The sequence below is a fragment of the Phyllostomus hastatus genome, unplaced genomic scaffold (genome assembly GCF_019186645.2).
Source record: "Phyllostomus hastatus isolate PE091 unplaced genomic scaffold, TTU_PhHast_1.1 phas_scaffold_60, whole genome shotgun sequence".
NCBI lineage: Eukaryota > Metazoa > Chordata > Mammalia > Chiroptera > Phyllostomidae > Phyllostomus > Phyllostomus hastatus.
The window spans coordinates 234,252-253,545 of NW_025334038.1; the positions used below are offsets into that span (position 1 = coordinate 234,252).

Sequence of the window (19,294 nt, forward strand, 5' to 3'; positions counted from 1 at the left end):
TGGTAAGATTTACTAGGCTTGAAATAACTGCCCCCAGGTCCCCAATGTAATCTCCATTTGTCCCACTGTGGAAAAGTTCACCCTTGTCTTCATCCAGCCTAGAAATAGGGACAGTGTCCAAAAATTCTGTGCCATGCCAAGGCTTATCCAGTTTAGCCTCTGTCCCTACTCGGCTAGTCTGTTCCTGGCTGTTTCAGCTGGCACTGTGCCCAGGCCTGTTGGGAGCCATCCTGCCTGGTTTCAGTAAATGATGTCAGTAGCATTTTGAGCATTTATGAGATTTATGTGCATACTATGTATCTCTATGTGAGCTGAACTCAATAAAACGCAGGGAAGAAGGTGTTCAGGACCTTTCTCCTTTGAGGGAGTGATTACCTTTCCTCTCCAAGCAGATTATGTGTTGGGCATTTTTATTCTCATCCACAACAACCCTGGGGAGTTCTGCAGGAGGAGCCCCCCATCACAGGCCCACACTTGGAACCCACACTAGGATCCCATGGGCAGCTGCTAGACCCCCAGGTGACTGCTAGACCTACATGGTTTCTATGGAGAGAGAACATGCGAGTGAACAAGTGATCACTTGTTACTGGGCGAGAGAGAGAGCTTTGTTAAACTTGGATTATATTATCTCAATCTTGGGAAGGACCAGGCACTCTTCCAAATTAACCACTTTCCCGATCCTTCACAGTTTTGCATTGGGTCCTTCCCCTACCAATGCATTTCCTGGACTTCCCTGAGTTTCACACTTGCTATCCAATATGATTCTTTTCCCAGGCTAGGCTCTGCTCCTTATGGTCACCATCCTAGTTCCTACTGCACATGTGCTTACCTCCCCTTCTGCCACTTTGGCTCCTACTGGACATGCATCCAGTACAGAAATTTTCCCTTCATTGTTTTATTCCTTCCCCTGCCTCTGTCAGAGCAAGTGGACTGGTTACATTCTAAGGAGATCAGAAAGCTGGTCCTTTCACCCTGCATGGAGGTACAGAGGGGTGTTAATCCCCTGGGCAAAGCAATGCTGTGATCCCCTGGGGTGCCTATGAAGGCTGCAACTTTCCAGTGAAGCAGGCTTATTAGCCAGTTCAGCTCCCTAGCTGATTAAGCTTCTTAACATCTAATTTAATTTTGTCCACTCTTTTGTTAATATCTAACTACCTGTGCTAATATATTTCCTCCCTGAAGAATCTTGGGCCTTGTAATCTTACAAGGGTAAATGGATGAAGGTCTCATTTTCTATATCTTCTTTTTGTTGTCAGGGGAGATAGTCCTGCCTATCCCTGGACTAAGAGATTCTTGCTATCTGCCAAAGGAAGAAGGGAGTCAAAAGGGAAAGAGAGCCTTCATGTAGAGGAGAGGGATTTTATAAACTCCAGGTCAGTCTGGTGCTGTCCTTGGGAGGTAGCACATGTGATGTCTAGAGGACAGCATTGCTGGACACGCTGACATTTTTGTTGTATTCTGGAGTTGACACATTTGATACAAACATTAAAAAGGCACGGCCCAAAAATGAGGGGAATTATAGTGACTAAAGGTCTAGTGAAAGGTAAAAATCAGGGACTAGAGGGAAGGACTAACCTTTCAGTGTCCCAGATTAGGTTGAAGGAGGGGATTCCCTGAAGGAAGGCATGCCCACCTGTCTGAAGCCCTTGTGTCTAAAGGGAATATTCTAAGACTTTCCTCTAAAGTAGGCCTTTCCTGTATGAACCACTTGGACAAGAAAGGGAAAGCAGTTTTAAGTGAAGCCAATAGATTGCTCTATGCTTCATCAACTCAACCACCTAGTTCTGACAACAAGTCAATTCAGCCAAACAGTTGAGTCTTATTTCAGGGAGCAGTGATACAGGTGGGCTTCTAAAGTGAGGCTTACACCTTGTAAACAAGCAATTGGGTAAAAAGAAAAGGGGGCATGTCTATGAAAACAAGAAAAAAACAAAAGTTAATGAACAAAGCAAATCATAAGCCAGTTTCTGAGTCTGCAAGACCATCTGTTGAGCAAATTTCCAGATGTAAGGCCTTTGCTGGAATAAAAGCAAGTTGTGACAACTTGATAGAGTCTCATTGTCTGCAGTTTGAACATTTTTGGTGATGTTATCAGGTGCTTAAGTCAATTCTGTATGGTAAAATACAGCCTTAGGGAAAAAAAGTTTTAGTTCTAAATGATTCCTAGTCAAAGCATGGGAGAAAAGAAATAAAACATTAATTTGGAACATTGGAAAAAAAACAGAAGAATTCAGGAACCAGTTCTGTTCATAGGTGAAAAAACTTGGAAGAGAATTAACTGAACTAGAGTTTAATATCCACAATTGGGCATTATGGTATCTGTTGAAACACAATCTCTCTAAAAATTGTCTCATTTTTTATCAAAGAACCAAATCAAGTTCAGTCTTAATTTGGTCTGACTATTGCATAAACACAACAAGAATAGCAATTGATCACATAGGTTCTTTTAAATGTGCTTTGCTGGAATCTCATAAGGCATCTTTAGATTGAGCTTTCCTCAGCCTTTCAGAGAGAAGAAGCCAAGCCACACAGTTTCCATCAGGCTTTGTCTGAAATGGGTTTACCTATGGGTTTGGATAAATTCCTCAAGTGCTTGAGGTCCCCCAAAATATCTTTAAGTTCCTTCCTTGCCATCTTTTAGGAAAGCAACCTTTGTTCCTTACCTGGAAAGGCTGCCATGAATCATGTAAATAAACAAGGTACCAGGCTATTTCTCCAATGGACTTTCATTATCTTTGAAAGTCAATCTTAACTTCTTAAAGCTTTCTGGCGACATCCAGGGTCCAGGCCTGTCTCTCTTAAGACAACATTCCATATGAAGTCTTGGTTAATAAAATCATAATTGGAAATTTGTTCTATGTGTCCTATTATAAAGATAACTTATTTAATTCATGCAAACAAATGTACTGCCATGACTCACTGATTAAGAATTGCCAGATTCTGGCCCTGGCTGCTGTAGCTCAGTGGATTGAGTACAGGCCTGCAAACCAAAAGGTCACTGGTTCAATTCCCAGTCAGGCCACATGCCTGGGTTGCAGGCCAGATCCCCAGGATGGGGTACTCGAGAGGCAACCACATGTTAATGTTTCTCTCCCTCTCTTTCTCCTTCCCTTCCCCTCTATCTAAAAATAAATAAAATTGTTAAAAATTAAAAAAAAAAAGAATTGACAGATTCTGGAGGGATCAGATAGGAGAAAAATATAAAGTAAAAGTAAAATGTGTGTTCTTTTAGCAGAGTGAAAAGAACCAAACTCCAACTCTGAATTAGACAACTGAAAAGTAAGCAATTAGCATTCTTAAATGGGCAAGCATATTCATAACTTCCAAAAACACAGGCTCTTGCATTGGCAAATACACTCACATTTTGAAGAGACATTCTTTCATGAGGCAGGTATTATAAAGCAAAACTCACTGATCTAGAAAGGAACAGGTGAAATAAGTTAAATTTATTTGCTCAGATGGCTAGGTTTTCTCTCCTGGTAAGATTTACCTTCCAGAAATGTGTATTCTAAATGATGGCCCAGATAAGAATTCTCAGAGACCAGGTATTTACATCTAAAAGGTATAGAGTTTTGGTTTCATAAAGCCAATTATCTATAAACCCTTGTCTTTGAGGGACCCAGAGTAAATTTCTGCCAGTTGGTGAGTATGTACCCCAAAAGGGGTCTTTTCAAGCACTGTGGATAGAGTCAGTATTGCCTATTGTTTTCAAGGAGAAATACTTAACTTGTAAAAGAGGATGAAATTGGGTAGCTGAGGGAGGCATGAGTGTCTTCCACACCCCCTAGCACTGTGGCACACAGCAAAACCCAGGATGGTATGTGAGCCCTTGTGTGCCAGCCATTTGTGTCTCAAGGCCCATTCCTGTCTGTGCCAACTGTGGTGTCTGTCTCACAGCCTGTGCCTTGTCCCTTCCCTGATGAAGACAGAGACCTTCCCAAAGATAGCAATACATGTTAAGTATGGAGTGTTACCCTGTCTTCTGAGGGCAGCTTTACCTACCAACAGTCAAAGTGGTGATTAGGCACTGCTAGTTGGGCTCACTCTGCTCAGTCAAGTGGCCTTAACTCCAAACAAGCAATCTTAATGGTCTGTGGCCTTTACTAGCCTTACTGGAGGTCCCCACCATTGTGTCTATCTGTATGAGAAATGCCTGGTACCTCCACTGCCTTGGTTGGAAAAGCTTGTCCTATAACTCTGGCCTTTAGTAGTTGGGCTAGTAGCCTGTTTCCCTGCCTTTTATATTCTCAGCAGCCCTTGCCCTTCAAGAGGCCTAGTAAGGTTAGGGCAGCCTCCTCTTGGAAGGAGGGAGCATGCCTGTTGGAATCCATCCTGAGGATTGGCGGGGCAAGCCAGCCAGAGATAGTACCCTGGGTCATGGGGGAAAATACTGCACCCTTCTCTAGGAAGATCATAAATGCTAGGTAACCCTGGGTATGTGAGAGAGCAAAAGTTGTGAAAAAAATAATAATCAGCCAGTCTCTAGGTTAATTTCCTCTTGTGGAGGTTCCTTTTAAAAATCATTATTTCCCAATTAGTTTAATATAAACCTTCCCATTTCTGTGAGTTCTTCCATCTGGAGCTTTTTACTTTTTTTACACCTGTAGGAGCATTAATGAGGACAGGGGTCTGGGAGTTTTTAGCCTTGGAGACATGACTTCCCATGTATAATGCACAGCTAGGGGAACTCAAGCACCCTAGGTCTGTCTGGCTCCCAAGGTGCAGATTAATAGCTGCAGTTGTAGGAGGAACAAGAACATCAGCAGGCCATGGCCCCCAAATGGGCACAAGGGCTGCAGCAGTGGCTCCCATTTTTTTGGTCCCCAAGCTGCATGGTGGCAGACCAGGAGGCTAGCGATTCAAGGTTGCCAGGGGCCACTCCCAGGATGCAAGCACATCACTAGGGTGGAGGTGGGGAGAAGCAGAAAAGGAAGGAGCTCTGCACCACTGTGGCATGTAGATCTGTTGTGCTCAGTGGCGGCTGCAGGAGGCCTGCTTCTTTGGGCACTAGCAGCTGCAGGTGAGGAAGGGGGGCAGCTGCATGCACAGGTGTCTCACATGCTGTGGGTTTTGCTCCCAGCTCAGGCCCACACACCCTCCCCACATGCAGTGCCCCCTGAAAGGATAAAGCCAGAGCCATTTGATATTGTGGCATCATTTGCCGAGCAGGCCTACGACTTTGTTAAACATGACTGCCATTTTATTTTTCTGAGCTCATGTCCCCGGGACTGGAAATTACTGGAAAACAAGAACAGAACTAACTGCTCCCTACAGCCACATGCAGAAGATAACATTGAAACAAATTGCATGTTACAAAGCCCCAACAGCCCAGGGGTCATACAACAGCAACCCCCACCCACCTTTTTTTAATCCAATTATAATCCAATACAAACTCAAAGTCCCCACCCCTCTGCACCTAGCCTTTTCCCTCTCCTGGGAAAGTAAAATAAAAAAAAAAAAACTTTACTGTCTGCACTTTCTTCTCTTTGTGAATTCATGGAAGGCATCACCAGGCATTCTAACACCTCCCAGTACTCATCAGCCCATCGTCCTGCAAGGGACCAACAGTGCTGGTCTGCAGGAAGAATAAAAAGAAGGGAAATACCCAACCCACAGTGTCTGAGCCACAGGCTGCTGCAGCAGTGGTGCTAAGAATAAATGGAGTCTGGGACATGTAGATTGAAAAGTGAGCTTTGCCCTCACTGCACACTGGGCCACAGGAGTGCTTTGTTCCTGCAGTGGCTAAGGGGAGTGCTAGACAGTGGGGCGAGGTTACTCAGCCTGATAGGGAACTCAAGAGTTGTGAAATTTTTAGTTTAAGGTAAATAGTTAATAAACCCAGTAGGTAATGCATATGTTAAAGCAATATTTCTGGAACTGCAGGTACAGCTCACCACTGCAGGGAGAGACAGCCAACCTCCTGGTGCACAGCTAAGGACCACCGCCTGGGGACAGCTAACTGCCCAGGACAAGAATGCTGCAGTTTTTTAATCTAATTTTCCCTGAATTTCAAAACCCTCACTGCACTTTGTTCTCTATTATAAAAACACTGGATTGGGAGGAAATGTAAGACAGTCCGTTAGGGTGTGAACTCTGTCTTCTCAGGTCACCAGCCATCTGAATAAAGCTCCCATAAAGATTCAATTCCTGTCTTTGCTTACTGGGTCTGGTAAGTGACAGGCAGCAGGAACACTGGCTTTCCCAGTTTCAAGCCCACACCCACAAAGGTGAGATTGAGAGGAATTCTGGATCTGGAGCTGAAACAGCAGAGAGGGAGAAAAAGAACTGGAAAACAAACAGGCAGCAGCATAGAGGAGAGACAACTAAAGGAAGACCTTCCAATGCAGGGAAAGGAGGAGTTCTTACTACAAGCCATGGCTTCTGCCACACTTTGAGCACCATATGGTACCAGTGGAAATGGGGTCCTTTCACAGAGCTGTGAGAAAAGCATTTCCAGGAACCCATGCATGGGGAGTTGAGGTGTAGTAAGATTTATTGAACTTGAAATAAATGACTGCCCCAGGTTCCTAGGGGAACCTAGGAACCTGGGGGTCTAGCTCTGTCTAGCTCTGTCTTCATCGGGCCCAGAAATAGGACCAGAGTCTAGAAATTCTGTGACATGAATGACAAGGCTTAGTTCAGTTTAGTCTTTGTCCCCATCCAGTTAGCTTAGTCTGTTCCTGACTGTGCTTTGGCTGGGACTGTGCCCAGGCCTGTGCTTGAGGCCTGTGCTTGAGCCAGTGCTTGAGGCCTATAAGCAGGCTGCCAGACCTCAGGCAGCTGCTAGACCCTCATGGCTGCTATGGAGAGAGAATGCACAGCAAACAGGCAAGCTCTTGTTATTGGGCAAGAGAGTTTTTAAACTGGGGTTATATTATCTCAGGTTTAGGAAGAACCAGGCCCTCTTTCAAAATAACCAATCAATTTCCCAATCCTTCACACTTGTGATGGGGCTATCCCCAAACCAATGCATTGCCTGGACCCACCCAGCTTTCTTGCCTTCTATACAATATGATTCTTTTCCCAGGCTAGGCTCTGGCCCTTATGGTCTCCGTCTTAGTTCCTAGTCCACATGTGCTTACCTCTTTGTGTGTCATCTTGGATTCTATGAGCATACACCCAGCAGAGGAATTCCCCCTTTATTGTTCTATTCCTCCCCATACTCTTAGTAAGGGTAAGTAGATCACTTGGACCCTAGAAAAATTGGAAAGCTGGACCTTCCCCTGCAGTGCTTATGAATGCTGCAATTTTCTAGCAAAGCAGGCTTATTGTCTAGTTCAGCTGCCTAGTTGATTAGGCTTCCTAATGCCTGATTCCCTTTTCTTTCCTCCCTTATTAATATCTAGCTACCTACCCTAATACCTTGATGGTAGTGATACACAGACAGAGAGAACACAAGGACGAAATTTTAATAAGGAGGAAAAAGACTTGAGTTTGATGGCTTCAGAAATCATTGGCATAAATAAGAGGCCCCTCAGCAACCTTTTTTCCACCCTCCTAAATCTGTTTTGAGATGTCATTCAGACAGGAACACCAGGTTAGGTATTAACCAACAACCTACACCAACTCATGGACAGCTCACTCTTTATGCCCATTTTCTAAGCACATGAAAAAGAGAGTATAACGGCTGCCTTAAAAAAGCTCACAGTGATAGTTTGTCCTGAGTTTGCCTGACCTTGGCTACCTAGTGTTACCTTAAGAGACATTCTGCAAAGTGGTAACAGACATCACAAAAGAGAAGGCATGACAATGTAGCATCAAGAAAGGCTCTCTCAGATGGGTTTCCCAAAGCAAGAGCCCCACAAATTCAGGAGTCAACAAGACAATATCTTTCCCAATTGCCAAGTGAGTGGCAATTGGGTGTCTTTGCCAAGTGAGCTGGATATGGAGCTGTTACTAGAATACAATTGTCTTGTCACAGAGGTTCTAGGTTCTGTTGATTACAATTATCAAGGGAGTGACTTTAGTTTCTGGGGTCCCTTCCCTGAGTCACCTCTACAGATCCCACCTATTCAAATAGTTCTCTGGGCTGTTGACTGCTCAGGCATATTTCCCCCCTGCAAGATAACTGTATACAGTAACATCAACACACCTCTTCCCAGAGCCCCATGGGAATGTCTGGTCCAACCAATGTCTGGGCTTTGAAACACACTTGTGTTTATTCAACTCTATTCCTTTTTTTCCTCCTGGATTCTGTGGAAGCCATTGTGCTTCTCAGAAGCGTTTTTCTACTCCTTGAGATTTATTCTACCATGCACTTCCTAAAATATAATCATGTGGACACTATCTATAAAATTTGAGGAGTGCTGTCATACATAGGTTTTGTTTCCAACCTCTGTGAGTTTTTTGTTACCTTCTCTGTATGATTTTTTTTTCTGATTTTACCTATAGTTTTTATATCTAGTTTGTGTTTGTGTTTGTCAGTGCTCACGATCTAATGCCCATAAATAAACACACTGTCCCTCAAGGAGAAAGTGGCAAGAGTTTTTTAAAACATATTAATTTCTGATTTTCAAAGCCTAACAAATGGGAAATATTAGAGCCATAATTTAGCAGGTCTAAAAAGATTCTTATATCTGGAGTCTGCTTGCCATACACTCTGTTCAGTATCTGCCCTCTGTGGGCCTTGGTTTCCCAAGTACCAAATGAGGAATGAAATTCAAAACTGCAGAGTCTTGAGCTTGGCATAAATATGCTCTCAGTGATTATCAAGCTGGGTGTGAATGTTAGCAGGTGCACATGCCATCTCCATGTCTGTACATAGTTATATCAGCACAGCCTTTTCCAGAGCCCCTAACAAAGCCTGGCTTCAGCCAGGACCCCACTTTGAGAGCACAAATCAGGGTAGGTACCTGTGTGTGCAATCTGAGCAGTCTGTGGTTCTGGGCAAGGCACAAACCTCTTGGGACCTTCAACTTGTCCTCTCACTGGCTCCTACAATTCCCATCATGTGGCCAAGTCCTCCTCCTGGTAAATCCCTCCCCCTGAGGGCAGAATGGACTTTGTGACATCAAAAAAGATGGCAAAATAATATGATATCACCTGAAAGGTTGGTTATAAAATATCACAAGACCATGAAAATGTCACTGAACCCCTGAAAGATAATATGAGTGTCTTTGACAGAAGATTTCCACAGCAGTCATCCCAGTGGGAGATCTCTTGTTCATCAGAGCCATGGTTGTGTCCACCCTGTCTCTTATCCTAAAAAAAAAAAACAGTCTGCTTTTTTTATGGTGGGGTGGGGGATATGAATAGGATCCTTGATATCCTAAAAGAGCATCCAGATTAGAACTGTTTAAAATGATTCTAAATGTTGTAGAAGAGGAACAAGGTTCTAATTGTAAAGACCCAGCAACCTGTCCTCAAATGTTCTTCACAATGTATGATATTGTCACCATTGCCCACTCATCTAAGAGCAGAGCCCCAACATTGGTTATGAGAATATTTCAGTCCCTTACCCCAGCACCTGAGAATTAAGGGGTGCCACATACTGTACAATGAGTCCATCTAAAATGCAAGATCACAGGTTGCAGAATAAAACTTTAAATTATGACACTCTAGAGTCTCTCAGATGTGAGGTGAGAAAGACTAGCTTTTTCCCTTGCCAGGCTCTTTACAATGATCATCCTTCCCAATACCAGTTTTGGCCAGGATAGACCTAGTCTCAAGGATTTCTTAGAATCGCCATTCTCTTTTGCTTTCTCTTGCTTATGTTGGCTTCCCTGACTGCCCTGATGTGCCAATATCCTCTCCAGGCCCCATTGGATCCCCTGAATAGTCCACTGTATCGCCAACCTGTGATCAGCCTGCTGTCATCATGCTTTCAGTCCTGGCATTGTTGTGATAGTTGAGTCACCCACAACTCCAAGTAAGAGACAGGCCCTGCTCTCTGATAGTGAAGGTACACACACATACACACACATACACATTCACACCCCACAGTTGGGTCAGAACTTCAAAAAGGCAGAAAAATACTAAAAGACTTGACAGCTTTAGGGCATCAAAGGGGTAAGGGCACAGAGGACACCCCTCAGCAATTTTATTTCCACCTTGTGAATTCTGTTTGCAGATGCAATCCAGACAGCACCATGAAGTTATGGATCACCCAACAATCTGTTCCTGCTCAAAAAGGGCCCACTCTTTATGTCTCTCTTTGAGGCACATGAAGTAGAAGGTATGGGGATTTCCCCAAAAGAGTACTCAGTGGTGCCGAGCAGCATGCCTCAGCTTGTTGGGTGTGGTCCCACAAAGTGAAAGGTGGCCGGTCCAATTCCTGGACAAGGATACATACCTGGGTTGTGTGTTCAGCTCCACTCGGGCACATATAAGAGGCAACCAATCAATGTTTATCTCTCACATTGATGTTTCTCACCTTCTACCCCCTCCCTTCCCCTTTCTAAAAATAAATAAAATATTTTTAAAAATAGTGTTTTGAGGACTTCTGGCCAAAATGGAGGCATAGGCAGACACACTGCGCCTCCTTGCACAACCAAAATAGGGACAGCAACAATTTAGAAACAAAATAACAACCAGAACTGATAGAAAATTGAACTGTATGGAAGTCCAACAACCAAGGAGTTAACATAGACACATTCATCCAGACCAGTAGGAGGAGAGGAGTCGGATGGCCAGGTGGAGAGGGGTCACAGCAAAAAGAGCAGTGGCTGGCAGATTCCAGGCACATGGGGGCGGCAGTGGGTGGACCCAGTGAGGCAGTAGAGGGGTATGTGGAGGGGTATGGCGGACAAGGCAGCTGGCAGACCGGTGGTCCCACATTTGTGCACAGATAAACCAGGCAAAACTGGGGAGTGAGACAGACCTCCCAACCCAGGATCCCAGCACTGGGAAATAAAGCCTCAAAACACCACCTGAAAACACCTGTGGGAGTTGAGGTGCTGGGAAGAACTCTCAGCCTCACAGGAGAGTTCATTGGAGAGACCCACAGGGTCCTAGAATGTACAAAAACCCACCCACATGGGAATCAGCACCAGAGGGCCCAATTTGCTTGGGGGAAGTGAGGAAAGTGACTGAAATCTGACAGAGAGCGGGGCAAGAGCCATTGTTCCCTCTCGGACCTCTGCCCCACATACAGCATCACAACCCAGCAACTGGGTTGCCCTGCCCTGGTGAACACCTAAGGCTCCACCCCCTTGCTACAGAACAGGCGCATCAAGACAAAAAAAATATGGCCCAAATGAAAGAACAGACCAAAGCTCCAGAAAAAATACAACTACGTGACAAAGAGAGACCCAACCTATCAGACGCGCAGTTCAAAACACTGGTAATCAGGATGCTCACAGAATTGGTTGGATTTGGTCACAAATTAGATGAAAAAGTGAAGGCTATGCTAAGGGAAATAAAGGAAAATGTACAGGGAACCAATAGTGATGGAAAGGAAACTGGGACTCAAATCAATGGAATAGACCAGAAGGAAGAAAGAAACAACCAAACAGAAAAAAGTGAAGAAACAAGAATTCAAAAAAGTGAGGAGAGGCTTAGGAACCTCCAGGACATCTTTAAACGTTCCAACATCCAAATTATAGGGGTACCAGAAGAAGAGGAAGAGCAACAAGTGGAAAACTTATTTGGACAAATAATAAAGGAGAACTTCGCCATTCTGGCAAAGGATATAGACTTCTAGGAAGCCCAGGAAGCTCAGAGAGTCCCAAAGAAGTTGGACCCAAGGGGGAACACACCAAGGCACATCAGAATTACATTACCCAAGATGAAATATAAGGGGAGAATCTTAAAAGCAGCAAGACAAAAGGGGAGAGTTACCTACAAAGGAGTTCCCATCAGACTGTCAGCTGACTTCTCAAAAGAGATCTTGCAGACAAGAAGGGGCTTGAAAGAAGTATTCCAAGTCATGAAAGGCAAGGTCCTACATCCAAGATTGCTCTATCCAGCAAAGCTTTCATTTAGAATGGCAGGGCAGATAAAGTGCTTCTCAGATAAGGTCAAGTTGAAGGAGTTCATCATCACCAAGCTCTTAACATATGAAATGTTAAAGGGCCTTATCTACGAAAAAGAAGATAAAAAACATGTACAGTAAAATGACAGAAAACTCACAATTATTAACAATCATACCTAAAACCAAAAAAGAAAAAAACCTAAGCAAACAACAAGAACAGGAACAGAACCACAGAAATGGAGATCACATGGAGGGTTAGCAACAGGGGAGTGGGAGGAGAGAGGGAGAAAAGGTATAGAGAATAAGTAGCATAGGTGGTAGGTAGAAAATAGACAGGGGGAAGGTAAGAATAGCCTCCATGGGAAATGTGGAAGCTAAAGAACTTATAAGTATGACACATGGACATGAACTAAAGGGAGGGAATGTGTGTGGGAGGGGGTGCCCAGGGTGGAGGAGAGTGAAGGGGGGAAAATAGGACAACTGTAATAGCATAATCAGTAAAATGTATTTTTAAAAAATAGTGCTTTGTGGTAATATGGCCTGGATGGTTTGATGTAGGCTGTCTAGTGTTACCTTTGTAGACCTACTGTAACATGGCCAGAGACTTCACAAAAGAGGCAGGCCAATGTCCACTGCATCAGGAAAGTCTCTTAACAGTGGTGTCCCATTGCAAGGGCCTTACTGATGTGGGAATCAGCAAAACAACATCTTCCACAATTGAGTGTTTCTTGTTGAGTGAGCTGGTTATGGGTTTGAGAATATACTCAAAATTGGGACACTCCAGAGCCATTCAAACAAGAGGTCATGAAGACTAGGCTTTTTTGTTTCCTGTCAGGCCCTTTTACAGGAAACATATATCTCTCACCCAGAATAGATGGACCCAGGGATTTCCTAGAATGACCATTATGCTTGCCTTCCTTTGCTGATTCTGGCCTCCCTGACTTTCCTAATTTGTCATTATCTTCTCTAAGTTTTAGCATATACCACTGGTCTTCTTGAAGATTTCAATGAATTTCCAAACTCTAATCAGATGCTATTACCATGCTTTTGGTTCCTGGTGGGTCATGAGTCACCCAAAACTCCAGGTAAAAGACACAACAGGCCCCATTCTCTGATTGTAAAAGTACACACACACACACACACACACACACACACACACACACACACACACACACAGTGGGCTCAGAACCCCAAAAAAGAAAAACAAGACTTGAAAGCATGAAAAAAATAGACATGAGTCGGCACAGATAAGATGCCCCTCAGCAATGTTCTTTCCACCATGCTAATTCTATTTTGAGATGTCATCCAAACCAAACCACAAAGTTATGTAACACCAAATGACATGTTTCTACTCAAGAAGCCCACTCTTCATGTCCTCTTTGCAATACACAAAGAGGAGATATGGGGTCTTCTCTAGAAGACCTCACAGTGGTACATGGCTGGCATTGCTCTGACTTGGTTGGCTAGTATTAGCTTAGGAAGCCTCCTGTAAAATGGCCAGAGACATAAAATAGAAGAGGAAAGCCAATGTCTGTAGCTTTAGAAAAGGTTTCCATGGTGGAGAATCAAGAAGACAACATCTTGTACAATCAATCCTCTCTTGCCAAGTGAGCTGGCTATGGGGCTATTGCTAGAATGTCAATGCCTGGTTACAGGGTTTCAAGTTCTATGGAACTAAGTTATCAAGGAAATGACTTCACTTTCTGGGATCTTTTTTCCTCAGTCACTTTTTCAAACCCCACTTATTTAAAAAGTCCCCTGGGATGCTGACTGCTCAGCCACCTGATCCCTGCAAGGTCATATCTTTCCAGTGACACCAACATACCTCTCTTTAGAGCCTTTTGGAAAGTTCTGGTGCAGCCAGTGTTCCAGCCTTCAAAACAGTCTTGTGGTAAGACTCAACCCTTCACTCCTCCTGTTTTAAATCCTGAAAAAGCCATCTTCTGACTTCTGAGTTAGTACCTCTTCTGACTTTTATCTGCACAGTGGTGATTATCTACCACGGGCTCCCTAGAGAAGTCAGCAGGCATAACTGGATACTACCTATAAAATTGGAGGAGTGCTGTCACATGCCAGTCATGTTTCCAGTCTTTGTTGTTGTTTTTTTGTTACCTTCCGTGTATGCCCCTTTTCTGATCCCACCCATAGTTTTTACAATCAGTGATGTGTGTCTGTGTGTGTCGGTGCTCAAAATCTGCATGTCCAGAAATAAATATACTTATACTTTACTTAGGAAGGAATCAGCAAGGGTTTTTAGAACATACAAAGTTTTCACTTTCAACAACAAAAAAAAAATGGAAGAGGCTAGAGTTTTATTTTGGCAGGTTGAAAAACACCCTTACCTCTGAAGTCTGATTATCATGTACTCTGTTCATTGCCTGCCTCTTGGTGTGCCTTGGTTTCCCAAGTATCAAAATAGGAATGAAATTCAAAACTACATAATCTTGAGCTTGGCATAAATATATGTTCAGTGACTCTCACACTGGATGTGGTGCTGGCAGCTGTTCGTGATATCTCCATGTCTGTACACAGTACAGCAGCATAGTTCTTTTCACGTCATTTGATAGTCAGGTTTAGCCAGGACACCACTTTGCAAACATAGACTAAGGATCATACCTTTACCTGCATTCTGACCAGTCTATGATTTTGAGCAGGTCATGAACTCATGGGAGTTTTCCCCTTTTCTCTCATTGGCTTCCCATGACTCCCACGTTCTGGTCAGGACATCCTCATGTAATCCCTTCCTTTTGAATGCAGAATTGACTTCGTAACCTCAGAAAAGACACTAAAATAATACAATGTCATTTCCAGATTTGGTTACAAAAAATCATAAGACCATAAAAATGTTGAAACTCTGAAAGACACCATAAATGTGTTTGGCAATAGATCTCAGTAGCAGTCTGTCCAAATAAAAGACCTGTTTAGCACAGCCATGGTGGTGTCCAGGCTGCCTTATAAACTCCAAGTACTGAGTCTGCATTGTCCTGAAAAATGTGAATAAGGTCCTTGATATCCTCCAAAACCATCCAGTTCAGAATAGTGAAAATGATTATGACTCTCATAAAAGAGAGAGAAGGTTATAACATTAATGACCTGGCATTCTGCCTACAAACTGTCTTCACTCTGTGTGGTATTACCTTTGCAGCTCAGCCATCTGAGAAAAGAGTCCTTACCTTGGTTCTGTCAACATTTTAGGCCCCTAGCCCAGCACCTAAGTGTGAAGAGGTGTCACATACTGCACAATGAGTCAATTTGATATTCAAGATTACAGGTTTGAGAAAATACTTCAAATTGGGACACTCGGAAGCTGTTCAAGTGAGGTCATGAAGACCAGGCTGTTTTGTCTCCTGCCAGGACCTTTGCAGTGATTGTTTTTTCCATTGCACCCCTCACCCAGGACAGACCTGACCCCAGGGATTGCCCAGAATGACCATTTTGCTTTGCCTTCTCTTTCTTATTCTGGCCTCCTAACTGTTCTTGTATATCATTATCCTCCCTAGGTCCCGGGGTACACCACTGAACCCCTTGAAAATTCCAAAGGATCTCAAAATTCAGGTCAGCCTGCTGTCATTTGCACTTGGTTCTGGCACTGCCATATTTGCTGAGTCATCCACAATTCCAGATAATAAGCAGGCCCTTCTCTCTGATGGTGAAACTCATACACAAACCACACACATACACACACATGCACAGGCACGCACACATGCACACACATACACACACACCCAATAGCAAACTCAGGCTTCCAAAAAAATAAAAATAAACAGACTTCACAGCTTGAGGACATCAAATATGCAATGGAACAGAGAAGAGGCCCTCTGCAATCTCCTTTCCACTTTGGTAATTCTGCTTTGAGATGTGATCCAGACAGAGCCAACAGGCTATGTATCACCCAATAACATGTTGCCACTAAAAGGAGACTTTCCTCTTTATGTCCCTCTTAAAGGGACATAAAGAAGAGGGGATGGGGACTGTCCCAAAAGGGTCCACAGCGGCAAAATTGCCTGGATTGGCCTGACCTAGGCTGTCTAGTGTTACCATAAAAGACTTGTGAAATGGCCAAAGACTTCACAAAGGACAGGGAAGCAATTCTCTGCAAAATAGAGATAGCTCTCATGGCAGGGTTTCCCTAACCAAGAGCCTCACAGATTCAGGAATCAGCAAGACATCTTTCACAATCCAGTGTCTCACAGAGTGAGCTAGCATGGGCTGTTATTAGAATGTGGGTGCCTGGTTACAAGGGTTCCAAGTTCTGTTGGGCACAGATATTAACAAAAAATGATTTTACTTCCTGGAGTCACTTTCCCTAAATCACTTCCTCAAATTCAACTATTGAAATAGTCCTTGGATCAAATGATGACATTCTCCGGAATCGCTGTACTGCCTTGATGAAATAGTCCTTGAAAATGCCAACTATGCAGCCACCTTATTCATGCAAGATCTCATCTTTAAATACACCTCCCTCCACAGTTCCATTAAAAGGACTACTGCAACCATTTTTCAGGCTTTGAAACAGACCTATGTTCAGACTCAACTCTTCTTTTTTTTTTTTTTCCTGAATTCTGCATAAGCCATTGTGCATCTCAGAACCTATCTTTGTCTGCCTGATGGGGATTATTCTACCATGTACTCTCTAGAGATGTCAGTTGGCATAAGTGGACATGACCTATAAAATTGGAGCAGTGCTGTCACATGCAGGTTGTGTTTCCAACATCTGTTTCCTTTCTCTGGTTACCTCTGGTGTATAATCCTCTTCTGATTTTACCCATAGATCTTGCAATCTGTGTGTGTCTGTCAGTGTTTATAATCTGGATGCCCTGAAATAAACCTCACCTAGGAAGGAATAGGCAAAAGTTATTCAAAACATACTGATTTCTGATTTACAGTGACAAAACTATGGGAGACATCAGAGCCTTAATTTGGCAGGTTGAAAGACATCCTTACTTTTGGAGTCTGCTTATTGTGCACCCTGCTCAGTCCCTGCCTCTCTGTGGGCTTTGGTTTCCTAAGTATGAAACAGGGGTCAAATTTAGAAGTGCATTATCCTGAACTCAGTATAAACATGCTTCTGCTGGCTGTAACTCTGCTTGAGGTGCTGGCAGATAAACAGGGTATCTCCATGACCGTACATAGTTAGAGCAGCACAGCCTTTCTCAGAGCCCCTGACAAAGCCAGGGTTCAGCCAGGATCCCACTTTGAAAGCACAGACCAGACTTCCAATCTAGGTCTCTATTCTGACTAGTTTGTGATTCTACGCAGGTCACAACCCCTTTGGGGCCTTCCCCTCTGTTCAGTGGTCCTATAATCCCCAGTTTGATAATCCTCAAGTAATCCTCTCCCCTTGAGTGCAGAATGGATTCAGTGACTTCAGAAAAAAAAAGTAATACAATGTTATAATCTTCAAGATTCTATTATAAAATGACATCAGATTGTGAAAATGTCACTGAATCCATGCAAACACTATGAATATGTTTGGCAGAAGATCTCAGCAGCAGTTATTCCAAGTAGGAGGAGACAACCTGTTCAGCACAGCCATTGTGGCATCCACTGTGTCTTCTGCCCTGAGAGTCCTCAGTGTCTAAGCACTGAGTCTGCTTTGCCCTTAAAAATATGAGTAAGGTCCTTACTTATATTAACTTACTCTTTGAGTAAGACACCCTCAAAGGGTGTCTTGGTTAGATTAGTGAAAAATTATAATTTTTGTGGAAGAGAGAGAATATTATGATTATAATGACCCAACATTTTTCATACAACATTCTATGCAGTTTTTAAACAAAATTCACACTTTATTTACATTGAAATAAACTATCCAAAATTAAGTCTCTTCATCAAAAGCATTTTCTGTATTATTCCTAGATAACTACAAAACACATTTTTGTAGGTTTTCCAGATTTTGCTTATGAATCAAGATGAGGTAATAGATATACTCATGGAAAAAGAATAAGACAAATTAGTTGTGAGTCCCCATGTCTCTGAGTCAGTCTTAACCATAAACCAGAAGTGTCTGACATAGCTCTGGAGTGTTCCGATTTTAAATATATGATCAAACCTGTGATCTTTCATCCCAAATTGACTCACTGCACAGCATGTGAGACTTCTTCACTCTCAGGTGCTGGGCCTTGGGACTCAGGGGCTCTGCAGCAATGACAATACCATGCAGAGTGAAGAAAGTTTGTAGGCAGGATGCTCTGCCATTAAAATCATAAATTCTCTCCCTTCCACAACAATTACAATAATTTTCCATTATTCTGACCCAAATCCTCCTTTAGGATAATAAAAACCTTATTCACATTTCACATGGCAAAGTAGAGTCAGTGCTTGAAGGGTAAGAGATAGTATGGATCCTATCTTGGCTGTGCTGAACAGGTTACCTCCCACTTGGAAGGTCTTCCACTGAAATGTCCTGCCAAACACATTCATACTGTCTTTCAGAGTTTCAGTGACAATTTCATGCTCTTGTGAATGGAAAACTAGCTACCCAAAAATTCGTATCACAAAGGGACCATATGTTGGACAAGTATTTCTACTATGTTACACAGAGGGTCAATTTTTATTTTGCAGAGTTTTACGCATGCCTGAAGGGATTTAGGAAAGGACAGAGGTGGATACAAGGGTTGGACACATCACTTTACATGTCTGTTTGGGTCACAGGGAACATCTTCCTCTCAGTGACTCACCTCACAAGTAAATATTCCTTCAAAAATTCTTCTAAGGGTAGAAAACACATTTTTTAATTAAGTGTATTTTATTGATTAAACTATTACAGTTGTCTCTTTTATCCCCTTTGCCTCTCCTGCCCTCCACATGCCCCCCCACTAGCATTTCCCCCCTTAGTTCATGTCCATGGGTCATACATATAAGTTCTTTGGCTTCTACATTTCCTATACTATTCTTAACATCCCCCTATTTTGTACCTACCAATTATACTTTTTATTCCCTATACCTTTTACCCCATTGTCCTCCTCCCCTTCCATCTCCCCGCTGATAATCCTCAATGTAATTCTTCCCAGACAAGGTAAAGCTAAAGAAAACAGTTCTGAAGAAGGCTTGCTAGTAAAGGAACCTTGGAGACAGAGGAATGTCATTGTTCCAAGTAGTAGGCACTGCTCCCTTGTGGCCCAATGAGAAATGGTACAAGTGCTGCTGGGCTCATAGTTCTGAGAAATAGAATACAAACCAAACTGAGATAGGCTTCCCTCTGGACTGAATTATAACCTGTAAAATTTAGTCTTTCTGGGACGCATTCCAGTGCAAGTCAAAGTATTTGGCATTTCTCAACATGAAAAACATAGGCCAGTCCCTAAGTGCATTATTTCAGGGAGTATTGATTGGGGATCTGATTCAGGCCCAGGGTCCAACAAAGCAAATAGTGAGGGAAAGGGT

At 43.1% G+C, this 19,294-nt stretch overlaps 1 non-coding gene across 1 annotated transcript; it reads left to right on the forward strand.

Moving 5' to 3' along the window:
- The first annotated feature begins 16,265 nt into the window (after window positions 1-16,265).
- Window positions 16,266-16,358, forward strand: LOC123810541. The gene has a single exon (XR_006784268.1). It is a non-coding gene; the product is annotated as a small nucleolar RNA MBII-202 (small nucleolar RNA).
- Window positions 16,359-19,294: the final 2,936 nt, after the last annotated feature.